This window comes from Orcinus orca, chromosome 7 (assembly GCF_937001465.1).
Source record: "Orcinus orca chromosome 7, mOrcOrc1.1, whole genome shotgun sequence".
NCBI lineage: Eukaryota > Metazoa > Chordata > Mammalia > Artiodactyla > Delphinidae > Orcinus > Orcinus orca.
Window position 1 is genome coordinate 86,352,308 of NC_064565.1, and position 17,340 is coordinate 86,369,647.

Genomic DNA, 17,340 nt, shown 5'->3' on the forward strand with positions numbered 1-17,340 from the left:
TTGTCTATTTTATATATAGTACCAATAATGTATATGTGTCAATCCCAGTCTATAACTGCCTTTTCTGATGTTCTTTTCTTTTTTTTCGTATGAATTTGAATTACTGTCTGGGGTTATTTGCTTTCAACCTGAGGAACATCCTTTAGTATTTCTTGTGAGGCAGGTCTGCTAGCACAAATTCACTCAGTTTTTGTTTATTTGGGAAAATTTCACCTTATTTCACCAACTTACTTTGATAAGATTGTTTCTTGGATGGAGCACTTTGAATATGTTATCTCATTGCCTTCTGGTTTCTCTTGCTTTTCCTGAGAAGTCAGTTATTAATCTTACTGGCATTTATTTGTAAGTAATGAGTCATTTTTCTTTTGCTGCTTTCAAGATTTCTTCCTGTCTTTGACTTTCAGCATTTTTTTCTCTATTGTGTCTGTAGATCTCTTGCATTTATTTATCCTATTTGGAATTTGTTGAGCTTCCTGGATATGTAAGTTATAGTTTTTCAATAAATTTGGAAAGTTTTCAGCCATTATTTCTTTGGATTTTTTCTGCTCCTTCTTCACTCTCCTCTCCTTCTAGCACTCCTATTATGCACATGTTCGTGTGCTTAGTGATGTCCCACATTTCTCTGAGGCTCTTTACATTCTTCTCTGTTCTTTGGCTTGCATAATCCCTATCCATCTACCTTCAAGTCAGCTTATTCTTTCTTCTGCCAGTTCAAGTCTCCTGTTAAGCCCCTAATGAACTTATTTCAGTTATTGTACTTTTCAACTCCAGAGTTTCTATTTAGATCATTTTTATGGTTTCTGAGTCACATCCCTGTTCTAGGGGGCTGAATATCTATTGATATGTTCTATTTGGTATGACATGGTCATCATACTCTAACCATGTTTTTCTTTAGTTCTGTGAACATGTTTATAATAGCTATAATACTTTGAATTTTTTTTTTCTGATAAATCTAACATCCTGTTGCTTGTAAAGCAGTTTCTGTTGCCTGCTATTTTTCCAATGTATGGGTCATACTTTCCTGTTTGCTTGCATGCCTCATAATTTTTTGTTGGAAACTGGACATTTTAGATAATGTATTGTAGCAACTCTGGGTACTTGTTTCCTCCCCACTCCCCACCCCCTCCACCCTCTCCACCCACCCCAACCTCCTTATTGTTATTTGCTTGTACATATATTGTTCTACAAATAAATCTAATCAAAATCTGGCCCCTTTGAAGCAAAAGTTTATGAGGTCAGTGTCTAATATTTGTCTTACCCCAGGAGGGCTTCCCTCAGCTGTCTTTATCTTTGATTCTTTCCTGCAAACTAGCCAGTTTACAATTTAGCTCATATCTTGAATCTCCTCCCAATTGCCTATCACCACAACCTCCAGGTTTTTGAGAGCACCCTTTGGCTTGTTATTTCTCCATGCTCTGTTGCAAATGAAGTCAGTTTCTATGGGAAGAGATTAAGAGCTATCTGTTTTATGGACCGATCCATAAAACACGGCGGGGGGGGGGGGGGCGGGCACAATCACTGAGTCTGGGCTTTGGAGCAGGAGGTGGAACAATGGCAAGCTTCTCTCAGACTCACATCCCTGTTCTAGAGGCTGAATTCTAGGTGAGGATGCGTAGCAGCCCGAGGTTTTCTTGGCTTTCTTCTTCTGGCTTGAACCACTACTACAGCAGCTGAGGTAAGGGTGATTAGGACCCCAGTATTCTCAGCGCTCCAGCCCAAGGTAGAGCCTCTGGTGCATGAGTGGGGCTGGATGGAAGAAAGAATCCTCCATCTCTCAACCACATTTATACAGGACTTAGGCTCAGTATCAGGTAGCCAGGGCCAGGCAGGGTGAGAATTGTTGACATCTGCCCCTCCCACTGGGAGCCTGGGAAGAGGAGGCCCAGTGCTCCCGGTTTAAAGACAGAGTGGGGACTCCGCCTTGCAGTTGGGAGGGCAAAGAGAGGAAGAGGGCTTGGTTGAAATACCACAGACTCTCGCCTTTCTTACCAATTTTTCCTAGATTTTCTTGAATAGATATTTATTTGCTCTTTTAGGAATATTTCCAAGGCTGTAAATGGTTGTTTTTGCTTGTCTTAAAACGATTTTCATCAGTTTCATTAGGGAGTGGGTCAGCAGAGCTCCTCATGCTGTCATGCGGTGGTGAATTTTTCTTGGTATTATTTTTGCAACTTTCCTGTAAGTTTAAATATATTTAAGAAAAGTTTAGAAACTTTAAAAAAATCACAAGAAAGTCGTTATGAGGAATGAAGCATAAAGCGCTTTTACATATGCTCTTTATTATTTTCCAAGGCATCCGTAACAAACACTAGAAGTGCAGTAAAGAGCAGGACCCCATGGGGGCCTTCCCGTGGGACAGGCCTCCCCCCGCCATGTCCTCTGCTGTAGCTCCTCTCTGAAAGGACCTAGATAATAGTATTTGACGCACATTTCCTGAGTTGTTTTGCAGATGCAACCCCCCCCCCCACTTCAACAAACGGAAGATGTTAACTGACGACCATGAGCACAGAGCCCCAGGCCTCCTGAAGCCTAAAGACTGATCATGTTCACCTCTGTGACACCACCCCACTACCTCACCATCAGCCAATCAGAGAATTGTGCAAGAGCTGATCACGTATCCCGCGACACCTCCACCCCCTACTTGGCTTTTAAAAGTGTTTTGCCGAACCAGGCTTTTTAGGGCACGGGCCACCTCCTCTTCTTGCACGGCCTCACCAAAAACCTTTCTCTGCTCCAAACTCCAAGGTTTCCGTTTGTTTGGCCTCACTGTGCTCTTGGGCACATAGAACTTGGCGTCCACAGTTTGTTCTGTCCATAGTGACAAGTAGATCTGCGTATTTAGGCAAACACCCAGAGTTCACAGCAAGCCTAGTCAGAGCGGGTGTAAACAGGAAACAGCAGGCAGGCGGGTTGTTGAACAGCACGGCAGTGTTTCAATTCAAAGGGCTGGTGAGTGGGGAGGGGTCTCTGGGTCTAACACAGTGAATGTCAGACCGTCAACCTTTTAGAGGGTTAAAGCTTTTGTACGATACGAGAGAAGACCAAGGTGAGCAAGGCGAGCGCATGCGGGACTGGCCAGCAAAGCCACATCCGCTTTCAGGCTTTCGGTTTCTTTGCCTCCATCTTGCCTGCGATTTTCAGGTATCAGAGGAGTGAAGTCTTGACGGGTCGCAGCCAAAGGAGAGCCTAGCCGCGGGCAGGACGGTACGTGCCCGCGCGGGACCCCGCAGCTCCCCACCCTCCCCAGCTCCCCGCCGGACGCCAGGCCCCGTATCCTCTCGCGTTCCCGGATTGGCGCTTCCTTGCACTCGGCCTGGGCAGGGGGTGCCTGGCAGGGGCCAGGGGAGGGGTGGGACTTCTGGCAGGTGACTCAGTCCCGCCGATCTCTTATCTCCGATTTGCCCCGCGGGCACCAGGCGGGCCGGAGCGCCCCCGCCCCGATTCTCTGGAGGGGCGCTTGAGTCTTCCGGGATTCCGGTGCGGTCGGAGCGGCGGATCGCCCAGACCCAGTGACTCTCGCCCCAAACTGAAGCACTAGAAAACGGGCCGTGGGCTTTATGGCAAGTCCCCGGTGTCCTGCCTAAGGACACCGGGGACCTGCCTAAGAACATCCTGAGGGTTGCCCAGTTCCGGGGGTGACCTGCTCAAAAGATCTGGCAGCCTTCCTTTGGCAAAGTTGAGAACTAGGACATTTTGTGCAGTAGTGTGTCTTGGCGGAAGCAACAGGAGAGGCAAGAATTTTTTTACTCTCTCTCCTTCCCGCTGCCACCCTTTTCCCCTTCAGAGCGTCTGGGGAATGTCTGGTCAGGGCATATTCTTTTAAAATATTAACAGTGGAATGCAATAGAACAAAGACCATTGAAATTAAGAACAAATTTTTGGTTCAGGTAACAGGAAGTAAGTTCAAGGACTCTAAAGCTCTCGAATATTTTCATTTGTTGACATTTGAAATTTATTTACGAAACGAGAGGTTGTGCCAGTAGGGAACCTGTTGGACACCGACAGACCATGATAATCTAAAACTAAGACCAGACCGGTCTCTGGCAGGCTTGGCCTGCTTCAGATAAGAGATTTCAGATAAGAGAAACTGAATTTTTGGTAATTTCCCTCCGGTGGTTCCCCTAAATGATCGTTAAAAAGTTTCATGGGGAGAGGCTAAAAACTTGGGCCAACTCCAAAATTTTAAAAAAAAGAGAGAGAGATTCGGGTTTGGAAGGGACTTTTTTTTTTTTTTTTTTTTTTTTTGCGGTACGCGGGCCTCTCACTCTTGTGGCCTCTCCCGTTGCGGAGCACAGGCTCCGGACGCGCAGGCTCAGCGGCCATGGCTCACGGGCCCAGCCGCTCCGTGGCATGTGGGATCTTTGCGGACCGGGGCACGAACCCGTGTCCATCGGCAGGCGGACTCTCAACCACTGCGCCACCAGGGAAGCCCTGGAGGGGACTTTTAAATGTGTCTGCCCTACAGAAGTTGCATTTTTAATATTAATACTTATTTTACTTACAGCTTCTGGGTTGGACGTCCTGATTAAAATGGCTTTTCCTAACGACTTCTTGTTTTACATTTGTTTGTAACTGACATTTACACTTCATTTAACAGTATTACTACCTGGCACCCGCTCTCGAAGGTGAATCCACCTGCAGGGCCGCAGGGGCTGGGTGCCCCTTGCTCCCTGCCCGCTGGGAATCTTGCGCGACTGGAGTGTCGGGAGGGTAGTCGGCGGCAGTTTTTTTTGAGCGGTGGCCGAGGGCCGATTGGCAGCTGAAATGGAAGTAGGTTTGATCCCGGGGGGCAGGCGGGTCCCAACCCGGTTCTTAGTGGGGTGGCGGAGCGCAGCGGCCACGCCCGCTGGTTCCTGACCTGACGCAAGTAATTCCCCGCAATGCCAGGTGGGCTCTTTGCCCACACAAGGGAGAGTTTACTTTCTGGAGGGACACCCGTGTGTTCCTGTGGAGTTTTTAAGGTGTAGGGGCGGAGGGTTCTGGAGCAGGAAGTTTTGTTTGGGCTGTGCGTTCCTGGCGGGCTGCTGGGAGGAAGCGCACAGAGGCTTTATGCTTGGCTTGGAAGCCGCCTCTTGGCGCCTGCGATGCTCTCCTCCAGTTCCTGGTGCTGTCTGGAGTACAAGTAAGTCCCCCACATACAAACCGGAGCACGTTGGTTAAGTCCAGCATTAGCTTAGGTACCCAACTAACACAATTGGGTATATAGTACTGTACTGTAATAGGTTTATAATACTTTTAACATAAATAATACATAAGTACGATCGTGTCCGGCAAGGGTGGGCGAGGTTCCCGGCGGAAGCCATTGGGAAGAGCAGGCGGCTGCCCGGGGGTGAATGGACAGAGAACCCTTTCTCCCGACCTGCGCCCCCTGCTGGCGTCGCCCTCAGCTCTGGGGGCGTCGGGGCACTGTCCCCTGATCCCGGCAAAAAAGGCTTGAGTCTCCCGTTTTCAGCCCTTCCTTGAGCCTCCTTGGGACTCACCCACAGCACTCCAAGTCGCCAGGAGTGTCTTTCGCTTTTTACAATCTCAGGAATGAATTCTTTTTGGTTATTTCTTCCTTACAGGACGCCAAAGGCTAATTAAACTCGTGTTTATGGACTGAAATGCCTCCTTTCCTTTAATTCAGTATAATTCAGTATAAATATATATTGCACTCTTCAAGGCCAGGCAGAGTTCTGGGTGGTGGGAACATAGAGATGGATCTGAACTTGTTTTTTTTTCCCCACAGAGAAAAAAATCACGGAGTGGTTGGGGAGACCCAGCAAAATTACCTGCAAAGTTAACTTGGATTCAAGGCAGCCTAGAAAAGGGTCTAGAATCAACAGTCTAGAATGAGAGGAGGCCAGTTGGGGCAGGTTGGGAAAGTGGTAACAGGTTACAGAGTAAATCAGTTATGTAAGAAACACTATGATTGAAATGACCTATTTCTCCTTTATATTCGGCTACTGCCACCTCCTCAAGAAAGACTTCACAACCCTCCATAGAGGAAGTAAGGATTCCCTTCCTCTATACTTTCCTATACTCAAGGACTATCTTTGCACTTACCATAGGATTGCATTTAACACTCTGTATTGTAATATTTTTTCTCTTAAAAAATTTTCAGTCAAATTGTATTATAATTATCTGGGTTAAAATACATGCAAAGTAAATAGAGAAAGCCTGCAGGGGTCCATTCCCTAAGATAACCAAAAGTTGCAGTTTATTGTCTTTTCCAGACATTTATGCACTTAAATACAGTCTAAGTATTTTTTTTAAATATGTAGTTTGCTCTCTTTTATTTTTCTTATTTTGTATGATGCTATCAGTAATCATGGGGATGTCAGAGAACTGTCCTACTTGAGGAAAAACTACTTTAAATTTTAGGCACTTTTGAGTCCATACTACACACAGAGGACTGGCCTGGAGGTTTGGCAAAATGAAAACTCTCACCCATAAATCTTAGAGTTTTAGAACTTGTGATAAGTGCAAAGGATACATTTTTAGCCACATGTACTGGGAAGATGTACCTTTTGCTAAAAGGCCAGGGGATGTCTGGTGAGCTTGGCTGGAGACATTGTATTCTGTCTGTTCATGATGAGGTCCTGTCTGCTCCCAGGAAGCCCTGCATGGTGCGTCACCCAGCTCTTAAGCAACAGCATTGTTACCCCCCTAGAATTGCAAAAACTTCCTTTCACGAGCTTTGTCTCCTGGATCTAACAATCAGGTTCCAAGTACGGTTCTTACTCCATCACCAGCTCCATATTCATTGTAGATTATGAAAGGATGAGTAGGCATTACACAAGTACAGTCCTGCTGGAGCTCTGTAATGATGACCAGTCTGTTCAAGGCCTAGCAGGGTGAGCTTGGTGATCGTGATCAGCACCCACCACAGCCTAGTGCAGATGAGTGGGAGCTTACCATATATGATAGTACTCAAGAAGAAAGTAAAATCAGTGATATGAAGCAGGAGGAGATGACCTGATTTAGGAATCAAGACAACTTTAGGAAGAGATGCCTTGAAAGATGGTATAGAATTTCAATAGGCAGAGACTGAAAAGAGGGAAAGGGCTTTCCAACTGGAGGCAAGTGCTTGAGCAAAGATGTTGGGACAGAAAAACACTGTCCAGGGAACACTGAGATAAGTGTCTTGAATTAGATTGGGCAGAGGAGGGGAGGTACTCTGAGGTGCTTGGGCTCTGTATGAGAAGTTTGCCTTAGTGAAAATAACTTTGATTCAGGAGGAGTGGGCCACTGCATGAAATGGATTTCTCTAGTGACTCTGCTCGTGTTTCTGTATCCATCTAGATGATTCATGATCTCCTTTCAATCTTGATCTTTTCTCCTTCTGGGGTTCTTTCATTCCTTCATTTTCTGCAGCCCGTATGCAGCTGTTACGAAACAGGGACGTTATTTGAGGTAATGTTATGCTGAAATTTGTGGAAGTTTCCCTGAGAGTCATGGGGCTGAGCCTCATCAAAGAACTTTATGCCATTTTATAATTGGGATCATCTATAGTTTGTGGGCAATTTGCTATAATTGAAATGCAGTGCTTGGGAAGCCAAATAATTTTTTAATGCATACTTTTAGCTGTTGATATATTATGTATCAGTAGCTAAAAGTGTGCATTAAAATTATTAAATATTAAATTTAAAAAACAGAAAAATATTAAATTAAAAACTACACATTAAATCTCAAATTGGAATGTGTTTACGCTTCAGCCTCAGTACCTGGTCTTCTAGACTATGTTTCTGCAGCATTGCAGAAATCAGAACCTACATGATGATCTATTACTAAATACCTCATTTTAAATATTGGGGGAAAAGGGCACAAAGTGGCACTTTGTACACTATCTTAGGGTTAAAATGCCCACAGATGTAGTAAAGGTGGGTTCATTATTTCAGCTGCTCGAATGGCTACACACAGAGCCCACACCCACAGGTTCCATACACGGATGGAGGAGGAGGAAGGTGGGTCCTGTTATGTTCAGGGATGCACTGAACTCCTGTGAGGTGGTCACATTCTTTTTGCCCAGGATCATGTAACCCCTTCTCCTTTATCTTTTTAGAAACTTCTGGGTGACTCCCTCAGGGCCGTCAACTTCATATCTCAGTGGGGATTTCCGGACACCTGAACGCTCCAGGTTTACATGCTGGTTTCTGCAGCTGGCAAGGCAGGCTTCTCCCCACTGCGGCTCAGTTTTGTAATGTTGCTGGGAAATTACATTTGCTTGCAGGCTGTGACTCAGTGAACATGACCTTGCTTTCAGGCATGCCATGACCAGAGCAGTACAAAGAATGGAATATTAAGTATGTCTATCCTTGGATAGGTTTAAGTATGATGGGAACCAGTCATGCTGGCAGCTATCTGCTGGGAACGTTATGTGTTTTCAATACCAGATGGTTGGAGGCAAAGTTGACATTCTGTGAGAAAGGCTGAAAAGCCTGATTTAACCGCATTTTACTGTCACCTATCGGAGCTATGCTGGGTGCCACGGAGCTAGGTACACAATATGGTGGTGGAACAAAGAAGCTACTAACCAAGTCTGGATGAGTTCTTCCCAGGAAAGCTTTATGCTTAGGAGACACTTCAGCTGGCCCTAAAAACCGAGTACGGTTTTGCCAGGCAGGTAAGTGGAAGCGAGTAATCCAGGCAAATGTGCAGAGGCGCGGGAAAGAACTCCTTGTTGAGGTTTGTTTGAATCCGAAAGTACAAGGTGTGTGTTAATGAGAGATGAATGCAGATGCTAGACCAGGAGGGGCCTTGAATACAAAGAAACTCGGAAACTGCAATGGGAGATGAGGAATCACTGAAAGGTCTGAATTTAGGAAAGTGATTTGGTTCAAGCAAGAGCTTCCGGAAGTTCATTCTGATAAGATCTGTTTGGAGAGGGTGAGGCCATAGGCAGAGGGAACAGAAAGGCCAGGGTGAGAGGTGGATGCTAGGGCACACCCTCATTTAAGAAGCAGGTGCAGGGCTTCCTGGGTGGCGCAGTGGTTAAGAATCTGCCTGCCAATGCAGGGGACATGGGTTTGAGCCCTGGTCCAGGAAGATCCCACATGCTGCGGAGCAACTAAGCTCGTGAGCCACAACTACTGAGCCTGTGCTCTAGAGCCCACGAGCCACAACTACTGAAGCCTGTGTGCCTAGAGCCTGTGCTCCGCAACAAGAGAAGCCACAGCAATGAGAAGCCCGCACACTGCAACAAAGAGTAGCCCCTGCTCACCACAACTAGAGAAAGCCTGCGTACAGCAACAAAGACCCAACGCAGCCAAAAATAAATAAATAAATAAATTTATTAAAAAAAAAGAAGCAGGTGCAGAAAGGGTGCTGAGGAGTCAGGGAAGGTTAGAGGGGGACCGTGTAGAATATAGTGGTGTGAGATCAGCTAAGGGAGAAGAGTTTCAAGGAACAGGTCAGAATGCTTGGGTAAAAGAAGACTTCCATGTGACCTTGGATGTGGCCACTAGGAGGTCACCAAGGCCTCTAGAAGAACACTGTCAGGTGAGGACACAAGGGTGAGGAGAGTTAGGCACTCACCTCAGGCACAACATTTAAGGGGGTGGGAAAATCAAGATAAATAATATTTTAATGCAAAATTTTGAAAAAATTGACATGAATGCAAAAGACCCATGATGAACAAAATATCAAAATTTTAAATAAAGACAGTATCCGCATTACTGATTCTTCCTTTGCCTCATGTTCCAATATGGCACTGAGTGTCATTGTGTAAAGGATGTGGGGCAGGGAGGATGCAGGTGAAGCCATATTGAGGAGGGAACTGAGAAGTTGAAGGAGTTGAAGTACACATTACAGTCTGCCTTTCTGAAATCCTAGCTTCACATGAAAGAAAGAGTGAAAGGCTGGTTGGTCTAGGGGATCTCAGGCTGAAGGGGTTTTTTGTTTTCTTTATTTTTAAGATGGAAGAGACTGAACATGTTTACAAGCTGAGGGGAGGAGTCCCTGAAGGTGGAGAGAGGTTGATGAAAGGGTAAGCGCAGGGGCTTATGGAGACAGGAGGGCACAGGGGAAGTGGATGGCCCTGGAGGATGAGGAACAGCAGGGGAAGGTAGCGGGCTGCCGAAGCTCACTCTTCCCCCCCCCGCCCCGGTATGCCGGCCTCTCACTGTTGCGGCCTCTTCCGCCGCGGAGCACAGGCTCCGGACGCGCAGGCTCAGCGGCCCTGGCTCACGGGCCCAGCCACTCCGCGGCATGTGGGATCTTCCCGGATCGGGGCACGAACCCGCGTCCCCTGCATCGGCAGGCGGACTCTCAACCACTGCGCCACCAGGGAAGCCCCCAGAGCTCACTCTTGATTAGTGGCAAGCTCATCGATGAAAAGTGGCCCCAGTGCGTGGTGTTAGGATGGAAGAAAGCTGTGAGAGGGTGTTGAAAGGAGCTGACCGCAGTCCTGGAATAGCATGCCGAGCAGCAGTAAGGGGCCAGCTGAGGTTGAAGACTACAAGCGTGTGGGGTGATCTTTCCCCTGCGTTCAGCACGACTTCTCCTCTAGATGTATGAGTGGTGGAGGCTCACCATCTGAGGATGGGATGTGGAGGTGATCATCCCAGTTTGCCCGGGACTGAGGAGTTTCCTGGAACATGGGACTTTCAGTGCTCAAACTGGAAAGTTCTGGCACACCAAGGTGTTGCAGAGCTGGCAGTCAGGCGGCAAAAGGGCAAAAAAGAATTGAGGTGCTGGCCAGAAGAGGGTTTGTAGCACATGCTCTAGGTCCCATCTGGGGAGCAAAGGAAGTGAGGCCGTCACCTGGTAGCGACTTACAGAACTCCATTTATTCGTTCATTCAAATACTCATTGAGTGCTTACTAGGAGTCAGGCACTGGGGTCTGTGCAGAAGATCTAACCACAAAGAGGATAAAAATATTCTCATGGAATATCCTTCTCTGGTGGCTAAGGTCAGTTGGTGCCCAGGACCCACTCCCACTTCCGTCTAGAGGGTAGCAAACTACAAACTGCCTTTCCCAGACTCCTTTACAACCAGGATGTGAATTAAGGTGCATTTGGGCAAGATTTGTAAACAAGTGGGGTAGAGGCCAATAGCTGGCTGCTTTTGTTCAATTCTCTGCTGGCAAGCATGGTGGTGGTGACGTGGGGATTTGGGCAGCAGCATTATGAAGTCCAGTCACCCGCTTTGGAGGAGTGGAGGCAGATGGGGTGGCAGTTGGCCCTCTGATCTCGGGGTCACTGTCCGAGGTGTTCTTGAGCTCTGTGCTACCAATGATGGCCTCCTGCTTCCTCGCTGCCTTGGCTGAGACAAGATCTTTCTGGGAGCCCTGGGAGTCTTTCTCAGAAGCTCACTCAAGGGCCCATTTCTCCAGCCCTTACAGCAGTTTTGTAAGCGCCTATTTCAATGTATTTCTACTCAAAATAACTGAAGTGGTTTCTGCTTCTAGCACCTGACACCCTTTCCATTAGCCAGTGGAAATGAACCCTGGTGACTTACATCTGCTTTGTTTGGTGTTTTCAGTGATCACTGGCAACTGCTAGAGAAATGAAACTGGAGCTGCTCTGGCTGTGAAGGTGGGGGACAGTTTGTACCATTGTGGAAATTCTGTGGGGGTGGAAAAGGAGAGACAGTCATTAGATTACAGTTTGCCAGTGAGGGGGTACAAGAACAGGGGAATTCCTTAAACATTCTAAACACATACAGCTGCCGGTTCCCCCAGTTAGGGAAGACAGTGGGAGTGAAAGGACACTAACAGAAATAGCGGTCAATCTGGAGGACTGGGTGTTTGAAAGCAGGAAAGAGAAAGAATTGGGCTTGGACAGCTTCTTTGTCCCTGAGTGAGGTGAAGCCCTTGACTTCAGAGGAGGTGTGTGGTGCTGAACAAGGAAGTTCAGGTAGAATGGGGCTGGTAAGTGGTGGGCACTATCCTTTCACCAAACTCTAAAGAACTTATTCTACCTGCCCTCCCCCTCCCCACTCCTTCTACCCTGTCTTTTGAACCATGTTAAGTAAAATCTGACTTGTTCTTTTTGATGATAACTTTGGGATGCCTCTAGGCTTTCTTGTTCTAAGGATTGTCTATATATACATCAAAAAAGCTCTAAAAGCATTTTGAATGCTGTGAGATAGTTTCTATATGGCATACTCCGGTTGTTTTTTTTTTATGTAGTACTTGTTAACTGGACTGTAAATGCTGAGTGCAGAAGAGAGAGAGAGAAATGCCTTTTTCAGTTCAAAAACTTACAGGGTTTCCTTTCGGCTAATTATCGTTTTCTAATTTTATTGTACTGTGGTCAAAAAATATGGTCAGAGGTATATTTATTTTACTATCTATAGACCTGTTGCCGAGTTTATGAAGTAAAGTGTTACAAATTCAGTCATTTCCCCTTTGTATTTTTATCTAGTCACATTCTGTTAATCCCTTTTAATGTTTTCAGTATACACACACACACACACACACATATCCCTAAACAATATATGGTGTTATTATTAACATTTAGGACCTTAATGTAAATTAATTATATGATATGCATGCTTTAGCAACTTTTTGCCTTAGCAAAAATATTTGTTTTGTTGTTTGGTTTTTTGTTTGTTTGTGAGATTCATTCATGGTTTTTCATTTTCAGGGCTGTATAGTGTTTCGTCAAAGGACTGTGACATTTTATTCAGTCTCTTCTTGGTAGACTTTTAAGTGGTTTCCATTATTTTGCTATACCATCTATTGCTGCTTGGAACATTATGTACATGTCTTGGTATATCTGTGTAAGAGTTTTAAGAGGACATTCACTTAGGAATCAAATTTTCATGTCCTGGAGTAATGAGTGCTTTCATCTTTACCAGGTATTGCCAAATTATTCTTCAAAGTGGCTATGTCAGTTTATAATTCCTCCAGCAATGTAAAAGGTTTCATATTTCACTGTATTTTCTCTGACATTTGGTAACAGATAATAGCATTTGGCCAATGTGAAATAATATCTCACTGTAGTTTAAATTTGCATTTCTCTGAATACTGTTTTGGTTTGAATATCTTTTCATATGGTTTATGGCTGTTTGGAGCTTTCTTTTTTTCTGGGAACTGCCTATTGCCTATTCTTCCCTTGAGTTGCTTGTCTTACGCTTATTGATTTGCAGAAATGCTTTCTACATTGTGGATACTAGTTCTTTGTTAATTAAATATGATGCGTTTGTCTTCTGAGTCTGCTCTTTATCTTTTTTTCATTTTTAAAAGGATGTATGCTTTTTATGTCTTACAAATTCATTTTTGTAATTGTAGGTTATAATAATATTCTTGGAGAATCTCTTCTAGAGATTTTATGTCCAGCACTTTAGTACATGTGGAACTGACTTGTAAATGGTGTGAGGAAAGGATCCCAGTTTATCCTCTCTATATGTATGGATACCCAGTTGTCTCAGCACTATTTCTGGACATTAATGTCCTTTCCCTGTTGATTTACAGGACCACCCTAGACATCTGTGTATGGATTAATTCCTGAGCTCTCATCTGTGTATTAGTTGTTTTTTTATCTATTCCTTGTCATATTACTATACATTTGTATTAAATCTTGATATCTGCTAAGGCAACTTCCTCCAACTGGTTGTTCTTAAAGCTTATACTGGTTATTCTTGGCCTTTCTCCTTCATATCAGTTCAAAATTAGCTTGCCACAGTCCATGGCAAAAGTTTTTGGATTTGGATTTTTGATTGTGCTTAAATTTATAAATTCATTTGAGAATTGATATCTTGATGATACTGAGTCTTCTGTCCATGATTATTGTACATTTCTTCAATTATCTGTCTTAACTGAAGTCTTCAATAAAGTTTTATAATTTCTTCTTTAATGTCTCATGTATCTTTCGTTAGATTTATTCTGCATACCTTACAGGTTTTGTTGCTGTTGTAAATAGTATCATTTTTTCTTTGAAATATACATTTTCTTCCTGTTTTTTGCTAATGTACAGAGATATAATTGACTTTTATTTATTAATCATATATCTCAAAACCTTAACCTCTTATGAATTCTAACATTTTGTCTGTTGGTATACTTGGGTTTCCTATCCAAGTAGAAAATCTTATTGCATGTGAAGAATGATAGTTGCTTCTTTGGTTCCGATGCTTATACTCTAACTAACCTTTTTTTCTTATTTTAGTGCTAAGCTCTGTCCTCTAGTACAATGTTGAATAGAAGGGATTCATACATATACTTGTCTTGAGCCTCATTTTTAAAGGAATGCTTCTAACATGTCACCATTAAGTATAATATTTGCAGTGGACTTTTCTCTTTTTCTCATAATTACTATTGAACTGTGTATAGATTGCTGCCTCATAAGTCCCTTGCTTTTAATCCATAGAGCATCGTTTTTAGAGAACTCATGTCTTTATTATATCGAATCTCCCTATTCATGAGCAAGGTAAAGCTCTCCATTTATCTAGATCTTTATTAATGTCTTTCCAATAATATTTTATAGTTTTTTTCCTGTTAATGTCTTGCATATCTTTGTTAGAATAATTCCTACATGTTTTAATGCTGTTGTATATGGCAAATCTTAAAGAACCAGCACTGTGGTTTTGAGTTGTTTTTTCTTTTTGCCCTCCTACAAGTTTACTTACTTTCTTAAATGCTCAACTATATATTTGAGCAAATGTTTTTTATGTTTTATTTAGCATTTCAGTGTGTATTATAGGCATTTTTCTTTTTCAGATTGTCTCATGCAGCGTTTCTCAATTTTGGCACTATTGCCATTTAGGGTTGGATAATTCTTTGTTGAGGGGAATATGCATTGTGTAATGTTCAGCAGCATCCCTAGCTTCTATTCTCTAGATGCCAGTAGCACCACCTGGTTATGATGACCAAAAATATCTCAGATTTAACCCAAAATTGTCAAATGTCCCCTGAGGGGCAAAATTGCCCCTGATTAAGAACCATTGATTTGGCCTGTCACATTTCAGAAATTGCCCTTATCTTCTTGAAATTTTTTTTTAATTTATTTTTTTTGGCGGCATTGGGTCTTTGTTGCTGCACGTGGGCTTTCTCTAGCTGCGGCAAGCAGGGGCTACTCTTCATTGTGGTGCACGGGCTTCTCATTGCGGTGATTTCTCTTGTTGGGAGCATGGGCTCTAGGTGTGTGGGCTTCAGTAGTTGTGGCACACGGGCTCAGTAGTTGTGGCTCACAGGCTCTAGAGCGCAGGCTCAGTTGTTGTGGCCCATGGGCTCAGTTGCTCCGCGGCATGTGGGATCTTCCCGGACCAGGGATTGAACCCGTGTCCCCTGTATTGGCAGGCGTATTCTTAACCACTGTGCCACCAGGGAAGTCCCTTGAAACTTTTAAGATGCTTATTTTAAACTCTTTCAGGTGTAGGTTCCTAGGATGTGAGTTTTGTTTTGTCTACTGTCGTGGTGATTTTTATGTTTATGCATGGTGATTTTTAATCATGAGCTCACCTCCAGCAGAATAGATGTTTCATATACCCTGGGTTGGGAAGTTGACCTTATAGGGTGGTTTGGAGTTTGCCTCTCAAGACCTTATGGGCTTGACTTCTAGTAAAAATATTGCAAGGCTTTTATAAAGGATATAACTTATATTACCGGAACCATAACAGATAATAAAATAAAGCTATAAACAAAATTATGAATAAAATGTATGTAATGAAGACATATACTTACATGATGGTTATATGTAAATTATATATTTTAAATCTTTTTGTATTGTTTTTGCAATATTTATTTTTTGCTATTTATGGTGTCTGAATTGTTAAAAGCACCTCAAAAAAAATTTTGTATTCAAAAAAAAAAAAAGACCCTTAGTCTGAGAGTAATTTTTATGTTAATTTCTTGGTTTGGGCTTAAAAGAAACCCCAACAAAGTAGTGATTATTTGGACTGTAACCCTACTTCTTCCTTTCATGCTCCCCTCTCTCAAGTGCCTATCACCTCTAGTCCCAATTAACTGTCCCCAACACCACCCCAACATATAAGCACTGGTATTTTGCTGCATCTGGTTGGCCTGGGTCAGCACAGGATCTGTAGTTTTCCTTTTGATATTTTCTTTGACTATGCCAGATGCCACCACCGAGTAATTTGGATTTTACTGCCAAACTATACCTTTGTTAGTACAGAGGGAAGACAGCATGCCTGTTCTCTTGCTGATTGTGCGTGACTGGCAGAAGGCAGCCTTGGGTATAATGGCTGGAGGAAATGAACTGAGCAGATGATATATTTGGCTCTCACTGTTGTGGCCTCTGCCAGCCACTCCGCGGCATGGATTTATTTTAAAGTCAAATATTTAAAATTTTTAAAGACCAAAATTTAAAATAAATGTAATTTTGTTAATTTCAGACATTAAAGTACTCACTAATATTTTCATTGATGGGGAACTCTGGGACTCTAGGGAAATTATGCTTCCTCTAAGAATCTTTGAATTTTTCTTTTTCTTCTTTTTTTTTTTTGCGGTACGCGGGCCTCTCACTGTTGTGGTCTCTCCCGTTGCGGAGCACAGGCTCCGGACTCGCAGGCTCAGCGGCCATGGTTCACGGGCCCAGCCGCTCCACGGCATGTGGGATTCTCCCGGACCGGGGCAGGAACCCGTGTCCCCTGCCTCGGCAGGCGGACTCTCAACCACTGCGCCACCAGGGAAGCCCAATTTTTCTTATTTTTGACAGCAAGAGCTGTTTAACATCCCCTATATCCCTTTCTGCTTTGACTGCCAGGAAGCTCGGGACAAATTCAAGGTCTACTAAAATCTGTTTAGGTCTTTCTGGCCTGCATATTTGCATTGTATTCTTTATCCCTCCATCTCATTTTGACTTTCTACCTAATATTTTTCCCCCTTGTTCTCATATAAATTTTTTTCTACTTACATGTTTTTATTGTAAGATGCCTCATCTTTTGTGAACTGAGATTGTATATAAATATATAAAATAGATTCAGTGTTCCTTTGAGTAAATCCTGATATATAAATACATAAATATGCTTGTACACAAAAATGTAGCAACAGTTAGCAACTTACACTTAGGTTGTTTTCCAGTTATCTTTTGCTAAGATTAGCTTTTAACCTGAAATGCTGTCTGATAGAAACAGATAGGGTACTCTCCTAGAACATAAGAGCTTATTTAACATAAAATATAGCTATGAAACTTTAGAGTAGACAGTGACCCCCATTTGCAACTTAAATTTTGAAAGAAAATAGGTTGAGTTCCAATGCAAGAAGTTAAGAATAGACCCATGGCATGAACTCCCCACCGTTCCCACCCAATTCCCAGATCTTTCTGCAGATCTGCTCAACCTCCTTCCTTCCACTGATACCATCAGGAACTCTAGTGATAATTGCTGTCCAGCAGTGTGTTGTGAGTGCAGACTTCTGACTCTTCCAAGGGGCTCAAGGTCCAAAGAGGTGATCAAAA

The 17,340-nt window shown here is 43.7% G+C and overlaps 1 protein-coding gene across 13 annotated transcripts in view; it reads left to right on the forward strand.

Annotated features, from left to right (window-relative positions):
• Positions 1-2,719: 2,719 nt before the first annotated feature.
• CFLAR (CASP8 and FADD like apoptosis regulator) overlaps positions 2,720-17,340 on the forward strand; it is a 63,146-nt gene continuing 48,525 nt past the window's right edge. For 4 of the 13 annotated variants that reach the window (XM_033430107.2, XM_012533098.3, XM_004262865.4 and 1 more), the window contains exon 1: positions 3,055-3,204. The gene's annotated coding sequence lies outside the window, so the exon portion shown is untranslated. The other 9 variants (XM_033430108.2, XM_033430120.2, XM_033430113.2 and 6 more) reach the window with 9 other exon arrangements.